Source organism: Nyctereutes procyonoides, unplaced genomic scaffold, assembly GCF_905146905.1.
Source record: "Nyctereutes procyonoides isolate TBG_1078 unplaced genomic scaffold, NYPRO_anot_genome, whole genome shotgun sequence".
NCBI lineage: Eukaryota > Metazoa > Chordata > Mammalia > Carnivora > Canidae > Nyctereutes > Nyctereutes procyonoides.
The window spans coordinates 71038479-71056216 of record NW_026575146.1 but is presented as its reverse complement, the minus strand read 5'-3'; positions in this window follow the sequence as shown (position 1 = coordinate 71056216).

Below are 17738 nucleotides of genomic sequence, written 5' to 3'. Positions count from 1 at the left end.
TTGTGCCATCAAAGGAATCTTGAAACCTTTTAAAATGTAGGTCCCTCCTCCCCTGTGTGGCTTATCCCTTGTGGACATGAACTTGCCTGTGCTTTTGCCTAGCCCTGCCCTTTTTCACTTCTACCCTCTGTCCTGTCCCCATTACCTGCTTGGTTCCCATGACTGCTGTAGGGTGAATCATATAGGGCCCAATATATGTTCCACCCTTAACAGTTATGCACACATTGTCACCATGTTTTCAGAACTTGCAGTGCAATTTAAATATATGGCACCTTTTAACCCTTGTGTGCATTTATCCACTGAACTTTCCCCTCCAGCACTCTGTACCCCCTAAGCCCCCATTCTCTCTGCAGCTCCACCTCACTCCAGCCACTTTCCCTATGTCCTCTCTTTCCATGTTAGGCCCCCCTGCCCCACCTCATGGCAAAGCTCATAGTACTTTTAACTCTGCACATCCAAAATATTGTCTCTGGGCTGTAGAAGGTGGAAGGGTTTTAAAGGGCACACATTTCTGCCTCTTTCTGACATTCAGGGGCAGGAGACATGCAAAGTTTTCCAGACACAAACACATGATTGAAATACGGGCCTCGTGACTATATGAATGATTATGTGGCCATAACTGGGCTGTGTCATTTTCATGGGTGTGTGCGCTATGAGTGTGGATGCAGTTGTCATGAGTGTGTGTCTGAGTATGAGCATGGACTGAGTGTATGGGAGCGCCTGTGTAAGTGTGCTCAAGTGCTTGCATATGTTTGAGTCTGTATGTGTACTGTGTCCTTGCACATTTGTCTGAGTGTGTCAGTATGTGTTGTGTATGTGTGTTTAGAGTATGCATTGCTCCATTCTCTGTCTTGGCAATAGAGGACATGTATAGTGAAACATTTACTTCACCCAAAGTGAAGTCAGTGGAGCAAGGGGAAATAAATAATGATGCCAGTAGAAAAATATGAAAACGTATATCCTGGCTTTATAGGACAGAGTCACTGTTTCATTACATCTAATCCTACCTCACATTGATACTATTATCTGTTCTCTAAATGCCCAAATGCAGATGCCCAGGAAAGTATGTTCACTACACTTTATTAGACCTTTGGCCAGAGACCAGAGGTGTCCTGTGTAGAGAAGAATGAACGTCGCCCAAAGTGATGCCCAGCCTTTGCCCTTGCCTACTGGAAGGTACTCTCTCAGCCTTTGGAATGTCATGCTCAGAGGTGTCTTTGTTTGCCTGAGGACATGGCCACCAGACAGTCCCTCAAGGTATGATTTATGATGAGACCTTGTGCCATGCAGAATCAGGTTGGCCTCTGGAGGAGCCACACACTAAAGGTAGACTTTCAGAAGAATTAGAGGCTAAAGATCAGCCAGCAAGATGGTATGTAATTGAGCCTGAGTAAAACATCTGAGCAGTAAGGCTTGGTTGGTATTACTCCATGAGCTTTGGTTAAAGATCAGTGCCAGGAAATTAATACATACATCCTTTATTTTATGCATTGTAGACAACCGGAGCTCTGCTTTTGGCACTGTTTTTAGATTTTGCCAAATTCATCTCTCTCCTTATCTGATGTTCATCTGTATGCACTGCTGTCATATACCAAGCAATAAGTAGAACAGTTCTCAGTAACATCTGTGAATCCTTCCAGAGAACTATGAAAACTCAGCAAGGTTTTGAGAACTGAAAAACTTGCAGGTAGTGTGAGAAGTGGGTGTGGTCTCAGGTGGACTGTGGTTCCTTTGACTTCCCATCTGGACTAAGTACTCTCACAAGGTTAATAAGGTATAGTGGATCTTCTTTAAATAGTGGATTTGTCTGTTGGAAAATTCAAAGCTGTGACTTTTGGCTCTTAAATATCTTATCTTTAATTTCATAACCAGTGAGTGCTCCTACAAAAATTCCACAAAAGTATCTTTATTTTTTTAAGATTTTATTTATTTTTCATGAGAGATAGAGAGGCAGAGACACAGGCAGAGGGAGAAGCAGGCTCCATGCTAGGAGCCCGATGTGGGACTCGATCCCAGATTCTGGGATCATGCCCTGAGCTGAAGGCAGACCTCAACCACTGAGCCACCCAGGCATCCCACACAGAAGATCTTCCAATGCTGTTGAATTGAGAAAGTAGCATGGCTTATCTGATAATTAAAGATTGGTAGGTTTTGTCTGTTAAACCACTGGATCCCAGTACATTTATTTGTGAGGGATAGTTTTATATGCAGCACTCTTTCTTCTGTGGATATTTCTGTTTCCAATCCATATCACTGTTTGGGTTAAATATTTTTAAACTGTTCTTTTCCTAGAAACCTTGCATATCATAAGTTCCAGTTTAACTTGTAACTTGTATTTAGTTATAAAAATGAGTCCCATATTTCTAAGATAAATTATTGGCAGCACAGCCAACATGGTTAATTCATGGATCATGGCAGTTCAGGCACTGTCTTGACACTAACCTACCAGATTCCAGTCACCACTCAGACCCTAATGAGCATGTGAATTTAGATATGTTATTTAACTTCTTCCTCCCTGAGTTCTCCTTATCTTTACAATGAAAATGATATCAGTGAGTCCTTCATGCAGTGAGGAAAATTTTTAAAAGATGCCATATATGGCAGTATAAGAGTGATTTGTGCATTTTAAGTGCTGCATAAAGGTTATGTATTCCATTCTTGGAAGCCTCTTAACAAAAGTAAATTGAAGAAATATATCGCAGACAGTATATTAGATTTAAGTTGATATGATCAATGTAGCCCACAAGATATCATCCAATGCAGTATAGTCTGGCTCTGAAGACAAATATCAGTCACTGGCAACTGGCCCCCAGATTGTTTTTTGAAGATTTATTTATTTATTTGAGAGAGAGAGAGAGAGAGAGAGAGAGAGAGAGAGAGAGAGAGATAACACACAAGCACGGGGAGGAGCAAAAGAGAAGGAGAGAGAATCTCAAGCAGACTCCACACCCAGTGCAGCACCCATTACAGGACTTGATCTCAAGACCCTAAGATCATGACCTGAGCCAAAATCAAGAGTTGGACACTTAACTGACTAAGCCACCCCAGCACCCCAGCTGCCCCCAGATTTTTAACAATAAGAATGGTCTCTTTCTCTGAGATTACTGTTGGAATCCTGGGCATTTTCTCTTCATTATTGTCATCTGTTACTTTATTATACAAGATGAAGGTTGAGGTTCACAGATGTGGTTCTAAAATGCGTGATTGGGGATCCCTGGGTGGCGCAGCGGTTTGGAGCCTGCCTTTGGCCCAGGGCGCGATCCTGGAGACGCGGGATCGAATCCCACGTTGGGCTCCCGGTGCATGGAGCCTGCTTCTCCCTCTGCCTGTGTCTCTGCCTCTCTCTCTCTCTCTGTGTGTGACTATCATAATAAAAATAAAAAAATAAAAATAAAATGCGTGATTGGGGGCACAATGAGTCAGGATCTCAGACTCTGATTTTGGTTTAGGTTGTGATCTCAGGGTCATAGGATTGAGCCTGGCATCCGACTCCCCACTGAGGAGATTGGGATTCTCTCTCCCTCTGCCCACCCTCCTGCTCACTGCAGTCTATGTCTCCTGGGTAAATAAATAAATAAATAAATAAATAAATCTTTTTAAAAAATAATAAAGTACATGATTGTAGTCGTTTCTTGGTCATGCCATTTACAGGTGACCCCAAGCCAATGGCAGGCTTTAGGTGAAATATTTCTCCAGTGACTTTTTTTTTTTTAGATTTTTTTGGTGTAATATTTAAAATATACTTTTTTTTCTTTTTTTATTTTTATAAATTTATTTTTTATTGGTGTTCAATTTGCCAACATATAGAATTATGCCCAGTGCTCATCCCGTCAAGTGCCCATTTCAGTGCCCGTCACCCACCCCTCGCCCACCTCCCCTTCCACCACCCCTAGTTCTTTCCCAGAGTTAGGAGTCTTTCATATTCTGTCTCCCTTTCTGATATTTCCCGCTCATTTTTTCTCCTTTCCCCTCTATTCCCTTTCAATATTTTTTATATTCCTCAAATGAATGAGATCATATAATGTTTGTTCTCCGATTGACTTATTTCACTCAGCATAATACCCTCCAGTTCCATCCATGTCGAAGCAAATGGTGGGTATTTGTCATTTCTAATGGCTGAGGAATATTCCACTGTATACATAGACCACATATTCTTTATCCATTCATCTTTCGATGGGCACCGAGGCTCCTTCCACAGTTTGGCTTTTGTGGACATTGCTACTATAAACATCGGGGTGCAGGTGTCCCGGTGTTTCATTGCATCTGTATCTTTGGGGTAAATCCCCAACAGTGCAATTGCTGGGTCTGAGGGCAGATCAATTTTTAACTCTTTGAGGAACCTCTACACAGTTTTCCAGAGTGGCTGTACCAGTTCACATTCCCATCAACAGTGCACGAGGGTTCCCTTTTCTCCACATCCTCTCCAACATTTGTGGTTTCCTGCTTTGTTAATTTTCCCCATTCTCACTGGTGTGAGGTGGTATCTCATTGTGGTTTTGATTTGTATTTCCCTGATGGCAAGTGATGCGGAGCATTTCCTCATGTGCTTGTTGGCCATGTCTATGTCTTCCTCTGTGAGATTTCTGTTCATGTCTTTTGCCCATTTCATGATTGGATTGTTTGTTTCCTGGGTGTTGAGTTTGATAAGTTCTTTATAGTTCTTGGAAACTAGCCCTTTATCTGATACGTCATTTGCAAATATCTTCTCCATTCTGTAGGTTGTCTTTGGGTTTTGTTGATGGTATATTTTGCTGTGCAAAAGCTTCTTATCTTGACGAAGTCCCAATAGTTCATTTTTGCTTTTGTTTCTCTTGCCTTCATGAATGAATCTTGCAAGAAGTTACTGTGGCTAAGTTCAAAAAGGGTGTTGCCTGTGTTCTCCTCTAGGATTTTGATGGAATCTTGTCTCACATTGAGATGTTTCATCCATTATGAGTTTATCTTTGTGTATGGTGCAAGAGAGTGGTGGATGTCATTTTCCCAGCACCATTTATTGAAGAGACTGTCTTTTTTCCAGTGGATAGTCTTTCCTCCTTTGTCGAATATTAGTTGACCATAAAGTTCAGGGTCAAAAAAAAAGTTCAGGGTCCACTTCTGGATTCTCTATTCTGTTCCATTGATCTATGTGTCTGTTTTTGTGCCAGTATCACACTGTCTTGATGACCACAGCTTTGTAGTACAACCTGAAATCTGGCATTGTGATGCCCCCAGCTATGGTTTTCTTTTTTAATATTCCCCTGGCTATTCGGGGTCTTTTCTGATTCCACACAAATCTTAAAATAATTTGTTCTAACTCTCTGAAGAAAGTCCATGGTATTTTGATAGGGATTGCATTAAACGTGTAAATTGCCCTGGGTAACATGGACATTTTCACAATATTAATTCTTCCAATCCATGAGCATGGAATATTTTTCCATCTCTTTGTGTCTTCCTCCATTTTTTTCAGAAGTGTTCTATAGTTTTTAGGGTATAGATCCTTTACCTCTTTGTTTAGGTTTATTCCTAGGTATCTTATGCTTTTGGGTGCAATTGTAAATGGGATTGACTCCTTAATTTCTCTTTCTTCAGTCTCATTGTCAGTGTATAGAAATGCCACTGACTTCTGGGCATTGATTTTGTATCCTGCCACACTGCCAAATTGCTGTATGAGTTCTAGCAATCTTGGGGAGGAGTCTTTTGGGTTTTCTATGTAGAGTATCAATCATGTCATCGGCAAAGAGGGAGAGTTTGACTTCTTCTTTGCTAATTTGAATGCCTTTAATGTCTTTTTGTTGTCTGATTGCAGAGGCTAGGACTTCTAGTACTATGTTGAATAGCAGTGGTGAGAGTACACATCCCTGCCTTGTTCCTGATTTTAGGGGAAAGGCTCCCAGTGCTTCCCCATTGAGAATGATACTTGCTGTGGGCTTTTTGTAGATGGCTTTTAAGATGTTGAGGAATGTTCCCTCTATCCCTACACTCTGAAGAGTTTTGATCAGGAATGGATGCTGTATTTTGTCAAATGCTTCCCTGCATCTGTTGAGAGGATCATCTGGTTCTTGTTTTTTCTCTTCCTGATATGATGAATCACATTGATTGTTTTAGGAGTGTTGAACCAGGCTTGCATCCCAGGGATAAATCCTACTTGGTCATGATGAATAATCTTTTTAATGTATTGTATCCTATTGGTTAGTATCTTGTTGAGAATTTTTGCATCCATGTTCATCAGGGATATTGGTCTATAATTCTCCTTTTTGATGGGGTCTTTGTCTGGTTTTGGAATTAAGGTAATGCTGGCCTCATAGAACGAATTTGGAAGTACTCCATCTCTTTCTATCTTTCCAAACAGCTTTAGTAGAATAGGTATGGTTTCTTCTTTAAACGTTTGATAGAATTCCCCAGGGAAGCCATCTGCCCCTGGACTTTTGTGTCTTGGGAGGTTTTTGATGACTGCTTCAATTTCCTCCCTGGTTATTGGCCTGTTCAGGTTTTTTATTTCTTCCTGTTCCAGTTTTGGTAGTTTGTGGGTTTCCAGAAATGCATCCATTTCTTCTAGATTGCCTAATTTATTGGCATATAGCTGCTCATAAAATGTTTTTAAAATCGTTTGTATTTCCTTGGTATTGGTTGTGATCTCTCCTTTTTGATTCGTGAATTATTAACTTGAGCCCCCCCCTTTTTTTTAAGAAGTCTGGCTAATGGTTTATCTATCTTATTAATTCTTTCAAAGAACCAACTCCTGGTTTTGTTGATCTGTTCCACAGTTTTTCTGGTCTTGAGTTCGTTGAGTTCTGCTCGAATCTTTATTAACTCTTATTCTGCTGGGTGTAGGATCTATTTGCTGTTTTTTCTCTAGCTCCTTTAGGTGTAAGGTTAGCTTTTGTATTTGAGTTCTTTCCAGTTTTTGGATGGATGCTTGTATTGCGATGTATTTCCCCCCTCAGGACTGCTTTTGCTGCATCCCAAAGATTTTGAACGGTTGTATCTTCAGTCTCATTAGTTTCCATTCTTCCTTAATTTCCTGGTTGACCCTTTCATCTTTTAGCAGGATGGTCCTTAACCTCCACGTGTTTGAAATCCTTCCAAACTTCTTGTGATTTAGTTCTAATTTCAAGGCATTATGATCTGAGAATATGCAGGGGACGATCCCGATCTTTTGGTATCGGTTCAGACCCGATTTGTGACCCAGTATGTGGTCTATTCTGGAGAAAGTTCCATGTGCACGTGAGAAGAATGTGTATTCAGTTGCGTTTGGATGGAAAGTTCTGTAGATATCTGTGAAATCCATCTGGTCCAGTGTATCATTTAAAGCTCTTGTTTCTTTGGAGATGTAGTGCTTAGAAGACCTATCGAGTGTAGAAAGCACTAGATTGAAGCCACCAAGTGTAAGTGTATTATTATCTAAGTATGTCTTACCTTTGGTTATTAATTGATATATTTTGAAACTCCCACATTTGGGGCATATATTGATGATTGTAAAGTCCTCTTCTTGGATAGATCCTTTAAGTATGATATAGTGTCCCTCTTCATCTCTCACTACAGTCTTCGGGATAAATTTTAGTTTATCTAATATAAGATGGCTACCCCTGCTTTCTTTTGAGGACCATTTGAATGGTAAATGGTTCTCCAACCTTTTATTTTCAGGCTGTAGGTGTCCTTATGTCTAAAATGAGTCTCTTGTAGACAGCAAATAGGTGGGTTCTACTTTTTTATCCAGTCTGAAACCCGCACCTTTTGATGGGGTCATTAAGCCCATTCACATTCAGAGTTACTATTGAAAGATATGAGTTTAGTGTCATCATGATACCTATTCAGTCCCTGTTTTTGTGGATTGTTCCATTGGGCTTCTTCTTAAAGAGGAATTTTAAGAGTCCCCCTTAAAATTTTTTGCAGAGCTGTTTTGGTAGTCACATATTCTTTCAGTTCCTGCCTATCTTGGGAGCTCCTTATCTCTCCTTCTATTCTGAATGAAAGCCTTGCTGGATAAAGTATTCTTGGTTGCATGTTCTTCTCATTTAGGACCCTGAATATATCCTGCCAGCCCTTTCTGGCTTGCCAGGTCTCTGTGGAGAGGTCTGCTGTTCATCTAATATTTCTCCCCATAAAAGTTAGAGATTTCTTATCTCTTGCTGCTTTAAGGATCTTCTCTTTATCTTTGGAATTTGCAAGCTTCACTATTAAATGTCGAGGTGTTGAGCGGTTTTTATTGATTTTGGGGGGGGATCTCTCTATTTCCTGGATCTGAATGCCTGTTTCCCTTCCCAGATTAGGAAAGTTTTCAGCTATGATTTGTTCAAATACATATTCTGGACCTCTGTCCCTTTCAGCACCCTCGGGAACCCCAATTAAACGTAGATTTTTCTTCCTCAGGCTGTTATTTATTTCCCTTAATCTATCCTCATGATCTTTTGTCTCTTTTTTCCTCAGTTTCCTCTTTGCCATCAACTTCTCTTCTATGTCACTCACTCGTTCTTCCACCTCGTTAACTCTCATCGTTAGGACCTCTAGTTTGGATTGCATCTCATTTAATTGATTTTTAATTTCTGGCTGATTAGATCTAAATTCTGCAGTCATGAAGTCTCTTGAGTCCTTTATGCTTTTTTCTAGAACCACCAGTAGCTTTATAATAGTGCTTCTGAATTGGCTTTCTGACATTGAATTGTAATTCAAATTTTGTAACTCTGTGGGAGAGAGGACTGTTTCTGATTCTTTCTTTTGAGGTGAGGTTTTCCTTCTAGTCATTTTGCTCAGTGCAGAGTGGCCAAAAAACAAGTTGTATTGGGAAAAGGAGAAGAAGAGAGAAGAGAAAGAAGAAAAGAAAAATAAAAAAGAAAAAAGAAAAAAAGAGAAGAAAAGAAAAAAGAAAAAGGGGGGGAAGCAAACAGAAATCAAAAAATAAAAAACAAGGGGGAGTATCCTCTGATTCTCTATACTGTAAATCCCTCGACTTCCCCTGGAACTTTCCAGTTCTGCTTGGTTAATAATGTGCTTTTCCCTGTGGGTCTAGCTGGTCTTCTGGGGGAGGGGCCTGCTGTGCTGATTTTCAGGTGTTAGCACTTGGGGGAGCTGCTCAGCCCCCTGCCTGGTGTAGGGCTCCAGTGACTTTTTTTTTTATAAATTTATTTTTTATTGGTGTTCAATTTGCCAACATATAGAATAACACCCAGTGCTCATCCCATCAAGTGCCCACCTCAGTGCCCATCACCCAGTCACCCACCCCCCGCCTACCTCCCCTTCCACCACCCCTAGTTCATTTCCCAGAGTTAGGAGTCTTTCATGTTCTGTCTCCCTTTCTGATATTTCCCACTCATTTTTTTCTCCTTTCCCCTTTATTCCCTTTCACTATTTTTTATATTCCCCAAATGAATGAGACCATATGTTTGTCCTTCTCTGATTGACTTATGTGGTTTATGTATACAATGGAATATTACTCAGCCATTAGAAACGACAAATACCCACCATTTGCTTCAACGTGGATGGAACTGGAGGGAATTATGCTGAGTGAAATAAGTTCAGTGACTTTTGAATACAGATTTGTTTTCTGTCCTCACAGAGCTGGCAGGGTGTGTCTGTTGACACCAGTTGCCTCTTCTGTGTCTCCAGTCATCAGGAGAAGCCCCAGGGGTTGTTGGAAATTAAAGCCTCCCTAGGATATTGGAACTTCCATTTTTCTCTGTTGGTTTCTTTATATGCTGGGAAGGATCACTTTTCTAGGTATAAGGTTTCCAGATGGAGCAACAAACCCATAACAAAGAACAGAGATTTAGGATTCTGCTCTGCTGAATTTCTTGATGAATTCACAAACTTGATACCGTTACTATTCCCTGATGTTTCATTGTTGGGTTCAGATCTGAACCTGCAGATTAATGAGTTTCACCCTGCCACAGACTCCATCAGCATTCATAGGACATCTCCCAGCTGCTTACAAATATTCTCTTGGTGTTAAACATTTTCAATAGTTACAGAGACAGTATACAAGTTATAAGCACAGAGCTCACTGGAATTTACGATTGACCACACCTCTGTGTGCAACACCTAGATCAAGAAAATAATGCTGCTGTAGTTCTTCAGAAACCCTCCCATGGGTCCTAAGTTACTACACCCAAGGATATAATTCTATTGCATATATTTGTGGGAGTGGAATCTTGGGACATAGGTTTACATCTACTGCAACATTTAACAGAGTAGTTCCTTTTGCCTCCTTTCTACTTTACATAAATGGAACCAGACAGCATGGGCTCTCTCATATTGTTGGTGTTTTTCCCCATTCTATATGATTTTGTGAATTTATTTGTATTGCTGTATATTACTGCTAACATTCATTAGCACTGCATTATAGGATGCCATTGTTTGAATATAAGTCAATTAATTTATGCATTCTATTAATGAGAAGGTGGATAGGTTTTAGTTTGGAGCTATTATGAGTAATGAGTAGTGCTGGCATCTAAACCCTGTAATTAGTCTTTTGGTGATAAATATACAGATTTTGTTGAATGTATTCACAGAAGTGGAATTGTTGAAACGTAAGATTATATCTGGACAGCTGAAGTGGATACCACACAGTTTTCCAAATGTTGTACCAGTTTTAACACCGCCTACATTTTTGCTATTTCTGTCATTTCCATTTTAGATTTTTCATTGGTGTTTGACATTATATTTAGGTAGTGGTTACATTTTAATTTTCCTGATTACTAAGGACATTAAATACTTCCACACATGTATTACCCACTGAATACCTTCTTTTTAAAATTTCTGTTGGAATGCTATGCCCATTGTTTATTGTGTGATTTGTAGTTGTTCTTTAGACTGGTTACAGATCGTGTGTGTGTGTGTGTGTGTGTGTGTTGAGAACTAGCCCTTAATTTTAACATAAGCAAAAGTCATTTTACCCATATAATTAATATGTTCTGTGCTGTTTAAAAATTTTACTTTCTAAAAAAAAATTTGATTTACTTAAAAATACATTATTATTGGGCAGCCCGGGTGGCTCAGTGGCTTAGTGCTACCTTCAGTCCCAGGTGTGGTCCTGGAGACCCGGGATCCAGTTCCACATCAGGCTCCCTGCATGGAATGGAGCCTGCTTCTCCCTCTGCCTGTGTCTGTACCTCTGTGTGTGTGTGTTTCATGAATAAATAAATAAAATTTTAAAAAATACATTATCATTTTTCTTTAAAATTTAGATATGCAATCCATTTAGAGTTTTGTTTTATGAAATGGGTAGTGATGGTGTTTCCCTCCCACCACCCATCAGATACGAATCTCATCCTCATCTGAAAATGTGATATTTGCTTTTGTTCCATTTGCTCTTGCTTGTCACTGTTTCCCCCAGACTAACATCACTTCATCATTAGTGCTGACTTTGCAGTGAAATATACTTGTCACGGCCGGCGCGAGAAGGTCCGGATTCAGGAACCGAGGGCAAGGGGATGAGAAATAAACAAGAGACTAAAAGTTCATGGGATAGGAGGTTCCATGCAGCTGATGGCTACAATGGACAAGCTTTATTTTTACATGTATAGTTTATATAGCCTCTATAAGCAGGTGACCTATTTCTCTAAGGAGAAATACATCTCGTGGACGAACATACATTGTCTTTAAAACTAACAATAGCTAGAACACCGCAAATTCCTGTCACTTGTTTTTAAGCAGTAGAGCATGAATGCCACATTTAGAATAAACAATGAGGTTTGTTCATTAAGTAATGACTACCAAGGCAGTCATATGTCAAGCCACTTCCTTGCTTACTTTATGGGAACTTGTCCCAATAATATTTTAAAGGAGAAGCAAATATGTACTTTTACTTCCATAAGGGGGAAGAGCTAGGTGCAGTCCCAGCGGGTTGGCCAGGTATGACAAGGAGCCTTTGCTCAACCTGGAACCCTGCCTCGCACCGCAGGACTGCGGGTTGGCTAGGGACAACAAGGAGCTTTGGCTCAACATGGAACCTTGCCTCACACCGCGGGACCGCTCCCGACATATACTAGGTATCCCTCCTATTCTTCCAGTCTTCTGAAGTCTTGGCAGTGAGACAGGAGCATGTAATGAAGTCACTTTTGGTGTCAGAAAGCTTCAGTGGGACTTTTGCTCAGAGGAATGGTTGTTGCCATAATTTAAAGGGAGACGTGTTGAATGAAAGAATGGCCTGCAGGGATTTGACAATAGAAATAATCTTCTTGTCACAGATGACAGAATTGTGGGCAATTTCTCTTTTGTTTACCATTACCTTTTCCTTTACCACACTGAGTACAGAGGGAGTCCTCCAGACTATGGAAGGGTTGAAAACTGTTTTCAATAAATTTGTATGCAAATTTTTGTATGTTCAGAGAGTGGGCAGGGAAGTGTCCAGGAGTAGCACTTGCCTCTTGAGTGTCTTCTAGACCACCCCATGAACTCCTGTTGGAAGAATCTTGAAGTCAAAACTCCAAAGTGTGTTAATTTCTCCATCTCCCTTTGCTAGATCATGTACATGTTTTTAAATTTTATTTTTCCTGTGTGTTACTGTGATTAGCAAATGAAGAATGAAAAACTTCACAAAGAAAGGAGATTTGGAGTACTGTCTTGCTGTAGATCATGATACAATCACAGTTTCTGTATATGCAGCATTGATAGTATTCCCTGAAGTTTCATTTTGTGTGCTCACAGTCTGGGCCAGCAGTTCCATGGTCTTCATCCTACCCAGGAACAGGCAGCAGGTACAACACATTCAAAGGCCTAATAATATCTCCCTCAGATCCTCCATCCTTGTCCTGGTGAGCACCTTTGTGTCTTTTTACTACTCCTCCTTTCATGCCTATATTGCTCTTATTTATAATTCCAACTGGTGGATGGTAAATGTGGCTGCCATCATGTCTGTGTGTTTTTCCAACTGTCATCACCTTTCTGCTTATGAGCCAGGATTCTACTCTACCCAGACCTTGTGTTGCCTGGATAATGTATATTAAATTTCCTAATCTTATTAGAAGTATGTAAAGTGAATGTTTTTGTACCATGTTTCATTCTTAATTTAGTCATCACCATCAAAAATTCAATTCAGAAAGTGATGGAGCAATGCCATGTCTTTTTAAATTATACCCTAATGAGTATTGGGCTTTCTTCAGCTGGTTGAACTTGGAACCTACATTCTTGTAGTGGAGATGAATAAAGCAGCTTGGCCTCATCCTGATATATAGTATCCTGTAGATTGTAAAGTTAATCAAATGTTGCTTGGGTAAAATGTAATAGATTGGGTCCTAGCTCATCAATAGATTGGGTCCTAGTCAGATTAATAAAGTGGTTGATTGAATGGCTTACATGGGAAAGTGTTTTGCCCATCCATAGTTTTGCCAAATGTTTTACATGTCAATACTTTTGCCTTTTCCAGAATGTCACATATACTTAGACATATATTCTGCCTTTGCAGATAGGATTCTTTCACCTAGTAGTATACTTTTAAGGTCTTCCATGTCTTTTCCTGGCTTAACATTTCATTTTTTAAAAGATTTTATTTATTTATTCATGAGAGACACACAGAGAGAGGCAGAGACATAGGCAGAGGGAGAAGCAGACCCAGTGCAGGGAGCCGGATATGGGACTTGATCCCAGGACTCCAGGACAATGCCTTGAGCCCAAGACAGATACTCAACCTCTGAGCCACCCAGGCATCCCAATATTTCATTTTTTAAGCAACAAATAATATTCCATTTTCTGGATATATTACAGCTTATTTAACCATTCACCTACTGAAACACATCTTGGTTGCTTCCAAGTTTTGACAGTTAGGCATAAGTTCCTATAAATACTCAAATACAGGGTTTTCCATAGACATAAATTTTCAATTACTTTGTATAAATACCAAGGAGTGTGAGTATTGGATTATATGGTAAGAGCATTTTTAGTTTTGTAAGAAATTGTTAAATTGCCTTCCAAAGTAGTTCTAGCACTCTCAGAAGCAGTGAATGATAGTATCTGTTGCTCAGCATCCATATTACATTTGGCGGTGTCACTCGTTTAGATTTTGGCCAGTGTAATAGATGCATAGTGGTAACTTAATGCTTTACTTTTCAGTTGTCAAATGATAGAAGATGTGGAACTTACGTTCAAATGCTTAATTTGCCATCAGTGTATCTTTTTTAGTGAGGTATTTAGTCCTGTCTTCCCATATTTAAATTATGTTTTTTGTTTTCTTATTTTTGTGCTTTGAGAATGTTCTTTGTGTATTCTGGATAACAGTCCATTTAGAAATGTGCTTTACAAATATTTTATTTCAACCTGTGGCTTGTTTTCTCATTCTCTTTTGTGTGTTTTGCAGAATGAAAATGAAATCCAAAATATTATTACCTTCATGGAATTTTCCTTTGGTGTTGTGTCAAAAAAATTCATCATGAAACCAAGGTCATCTAGATTTTCTCCTGTGTCATCTTCTAAGAATTTTATAGTTATGCATTTCATATTTACATCAGATTCATTGTGAGTTGAATTTTGTGAAAGGAATAAGGAATCTATGTCTACATGTAATATTTTGGAAGGCTGATGTCCAGTTGCTTCAGCACATCTGTTGAAAAGACCACTTTTCTCTACCATATTGCCTTTGCTTCTTTGCCAAAGATCAGTTGACTCTATTTGTGTGGGTCCATTTCTGAGCTCTCATTATGTTCCTTTGATCTATTTGTGTATCAGCTTGCCAATACTACACTATTTTCATTACTGTATATTTATAGGAAGCCTTGAATCAAGTAATGTCGGTCCTCTGACTTTGTTCATTTACTTCAATATTTTGTTGGCGGGACGCCTGTGTGGCTCAAGAGTTGAGCGTCTGCTTTCGGCTTTGGGCGTGATCCTTAAGTCCCGTGATCGAGTCCCATATCAGGTTCCTTGCATGGAGCCTCCTTCTCCTGTCTCTGCCTCTCTCTCTGCCTCTCTCTGTGTATCTCATGAATAAGTAAATAAAATTTTTAAAAAATATTTTGTTTGCTACTATGCATCTTTTGACACTCCATAAAAACTTCAGGATCAACTTGTTGGTATCCACAGAATAACTTGCTATTTAGTTTGGGATAGCATTGAATCTGTAAGTCAAATTGGGAAGAACTGAAACCTTATTGAGTCTTCTTGTCCATGTACATGGATAATCTCTTCATCTATTTAGTTCTTTGATTTTGTTAATCAACTGAAATCAAGCTTTCCTCATGTAGATCCTGTACATACTATGTTAGACTTATGTCTAAGTATAAGGTATTTTCTAGTGTCAGTATAAAGTTACTGTGTGATTAATTTCAAATTCCACTTGTTCATTGCTCATTTGTGTACTGCCTTAGTCAGTTTGAGCTGTTATTAAAAAGTAACTAGATGGGATCCCTGGGTGGCCTTTGGATCAGGTCATGATCCCGGGGTTCTGGGATCGAGTCCTAAAACGGGCTCCCTGCAGGGAGCCTGCCTCTCCCTTGGCCTATGTCTCTGCCTCTCTCTGTGTCTTTCATGAATAAATAAATCTTTTTTTAAAAAAGTAACATAGACTAGGTGGTTTATAAACAATAGCTGTTTCTAACAGTTCTGGAGGCTGGAAAGGCCAAGATCAATGTGCTGGCTAATTAGGCATTGGTGAGAGCCCTATTCTTGGCTGCAAAAGGCTGTCTTGTTGGATTCTCATATGGTGGAGAGTAAGAGAGCTCCCTGAGATTCCTTGTAGAAGGTCGCTAATCTCATTCATGAGGGTTCCACTTTTATGCAGTAATTACCTCCCAAAAGTGACACTTCCACATACCACATATGGGTTAGAATTGCACCATGTGAAATTTAAGTGGCTAACACAAACAGTACATGTATTAACCTTGTGTCCTTCAGTTTTGCTATAATCACTTTTTAGTTCCAAGTGTTTTTGTTGATTCTTTGGAGTATCTACATAGACAATATGATCTGTGAACAAGACATGTTTGTTTCCTAATGACTGTCCTGTGTACTTCTTTTTCTTATTGCATTAGCTAAGACTTCCAGTACAGTGTTGAACAAGAATGGTGAGAGAGGACATCTTTGCCACTTTATTTAATAAATTGTACATTTTAAGAGTGGATTTTATGGTATATCTTATTAAAATCATCAAGTAAAAACATCTAATAGCTTCGCACTGAACTTATAAAAAAAATCTGATAGCCTGACCCTGTACTACACATAAAGGTCCAGTATCATTGCTATAATGTAGGACAGAGATGATTAGTCTTACAGCTATTAGAAGAATTGGAGATGGTTTTTGTTTTTTTGTTAAGAATTGGAAGTGATTTTAAGGTACAATGAACATACTCTATTCCCCAAATCCCAGTATTAGATTGATGGGTTAACATAAAGTCTCCCACAGGACACCTGGGTGGCTCAGCAGTTGAGCGTCTGCCTTTGGCTCAAGGCATGATCCCAGGACTCCAGGATCGAGTCCCATGCAGGGCTCCCTGCATGGCACCTGCTTCTCCCTCTGCCTGTGTCTCTGCCTTTCTCTGTCTCATGAATAAATAAATATTTTTTTTAAAAAAGGTGTCCTAGCTCCATCTTATTAGATCCCAGTTTACAATTTCATATGGTCTTACTTCTTTCACTGAACTAAAGGTATAAAAGGACTCTTATTCTTCATATCCATAGAGCATTTACTTTGTACCACGTACTGTCCTGGGTTCATTTTCATGTTATAAACTCTAAAAAGAATCTTTAACTCATGCATTATTTTTCAAAAAACTTCAATGTAGTAACACAGGGAAAATGTGTAAACTAAATATATATGAAGTAGGTTATGGAAACATTTCTAAATAAAAAGGAATTTTTCTAGAGTTGAAAGAAATCATGTAATGCTTAATAGAATAATCACAAATTGAGATTTTTTTTAATAGCTTTTAAAAGACTCTTCTAGTAAGATCATTGAATCCTATCTATTGCCTGATAAACACTTCCACACGTTAATGATTATGAAACTAGTGTAAAAGCATCTTAGGCAGTTTATCTAAATAGTATTGCAGTATTTTTTTTTTTTTTTTAGTATTGCAGTATTTCACTTTCAACAATTATACTGGGTTAAGGGTCCTATGTATGTAGCAAGAAAGGATGTGCAAGAAGTTATTAGTATGAAAAAAACTGGTCTTTCCTAACCAAGCAGTCAGGAGGTTTGAGAGTAAACATTTTGCATTATATTAGAATCTCCTTATTATTATTTTGATATTTGACCATGGACACCTTTTAAGCCTCAACTCTCTCAACTGCTTTCCCTGTTGTTCCTGGTACAGTTTGAGGTATAATATATGAAAAAAAGAAACAACCCCTCCCTCCAAAAAAACCAAAACCACATATTCAGTGCATCCTCCCACTTCCCTCCTACTCCACAGGTGGTCAAACTTAGAAGCCCAGGTTCTCCTTTGGTGCCCACAGGAAGATCAAACCATTTGCAGGACCCACCTCATAAAATGAGTCTCCCTTTCTTGCTCTCTCAAGCCATTTTTCTAGCAACTTTGGAAACCTGCTCTGTTCTCCCCAGAAAGTCTCATTATGCATTAAACGTTTTCATTCCTTTTGGGGTCTAGGATTATCAATCTTAACACCCAAGACTAAATTTTGCATAGGGGTTCATCTTGTGTCTGTGGGCTATCTTAAAGTACAAATTAACTATTTTTGAGGGAACTAATATGTATAGTTCTTAGTTGGCCTACAAATAAAAACCAGTGTATCTCCTGGCATATATGTTCATTCTTAAGGGGAAACTCATGATCAATGATCTTTCCAAATTACTCCAATGAAGGCTCCAAGAAGGG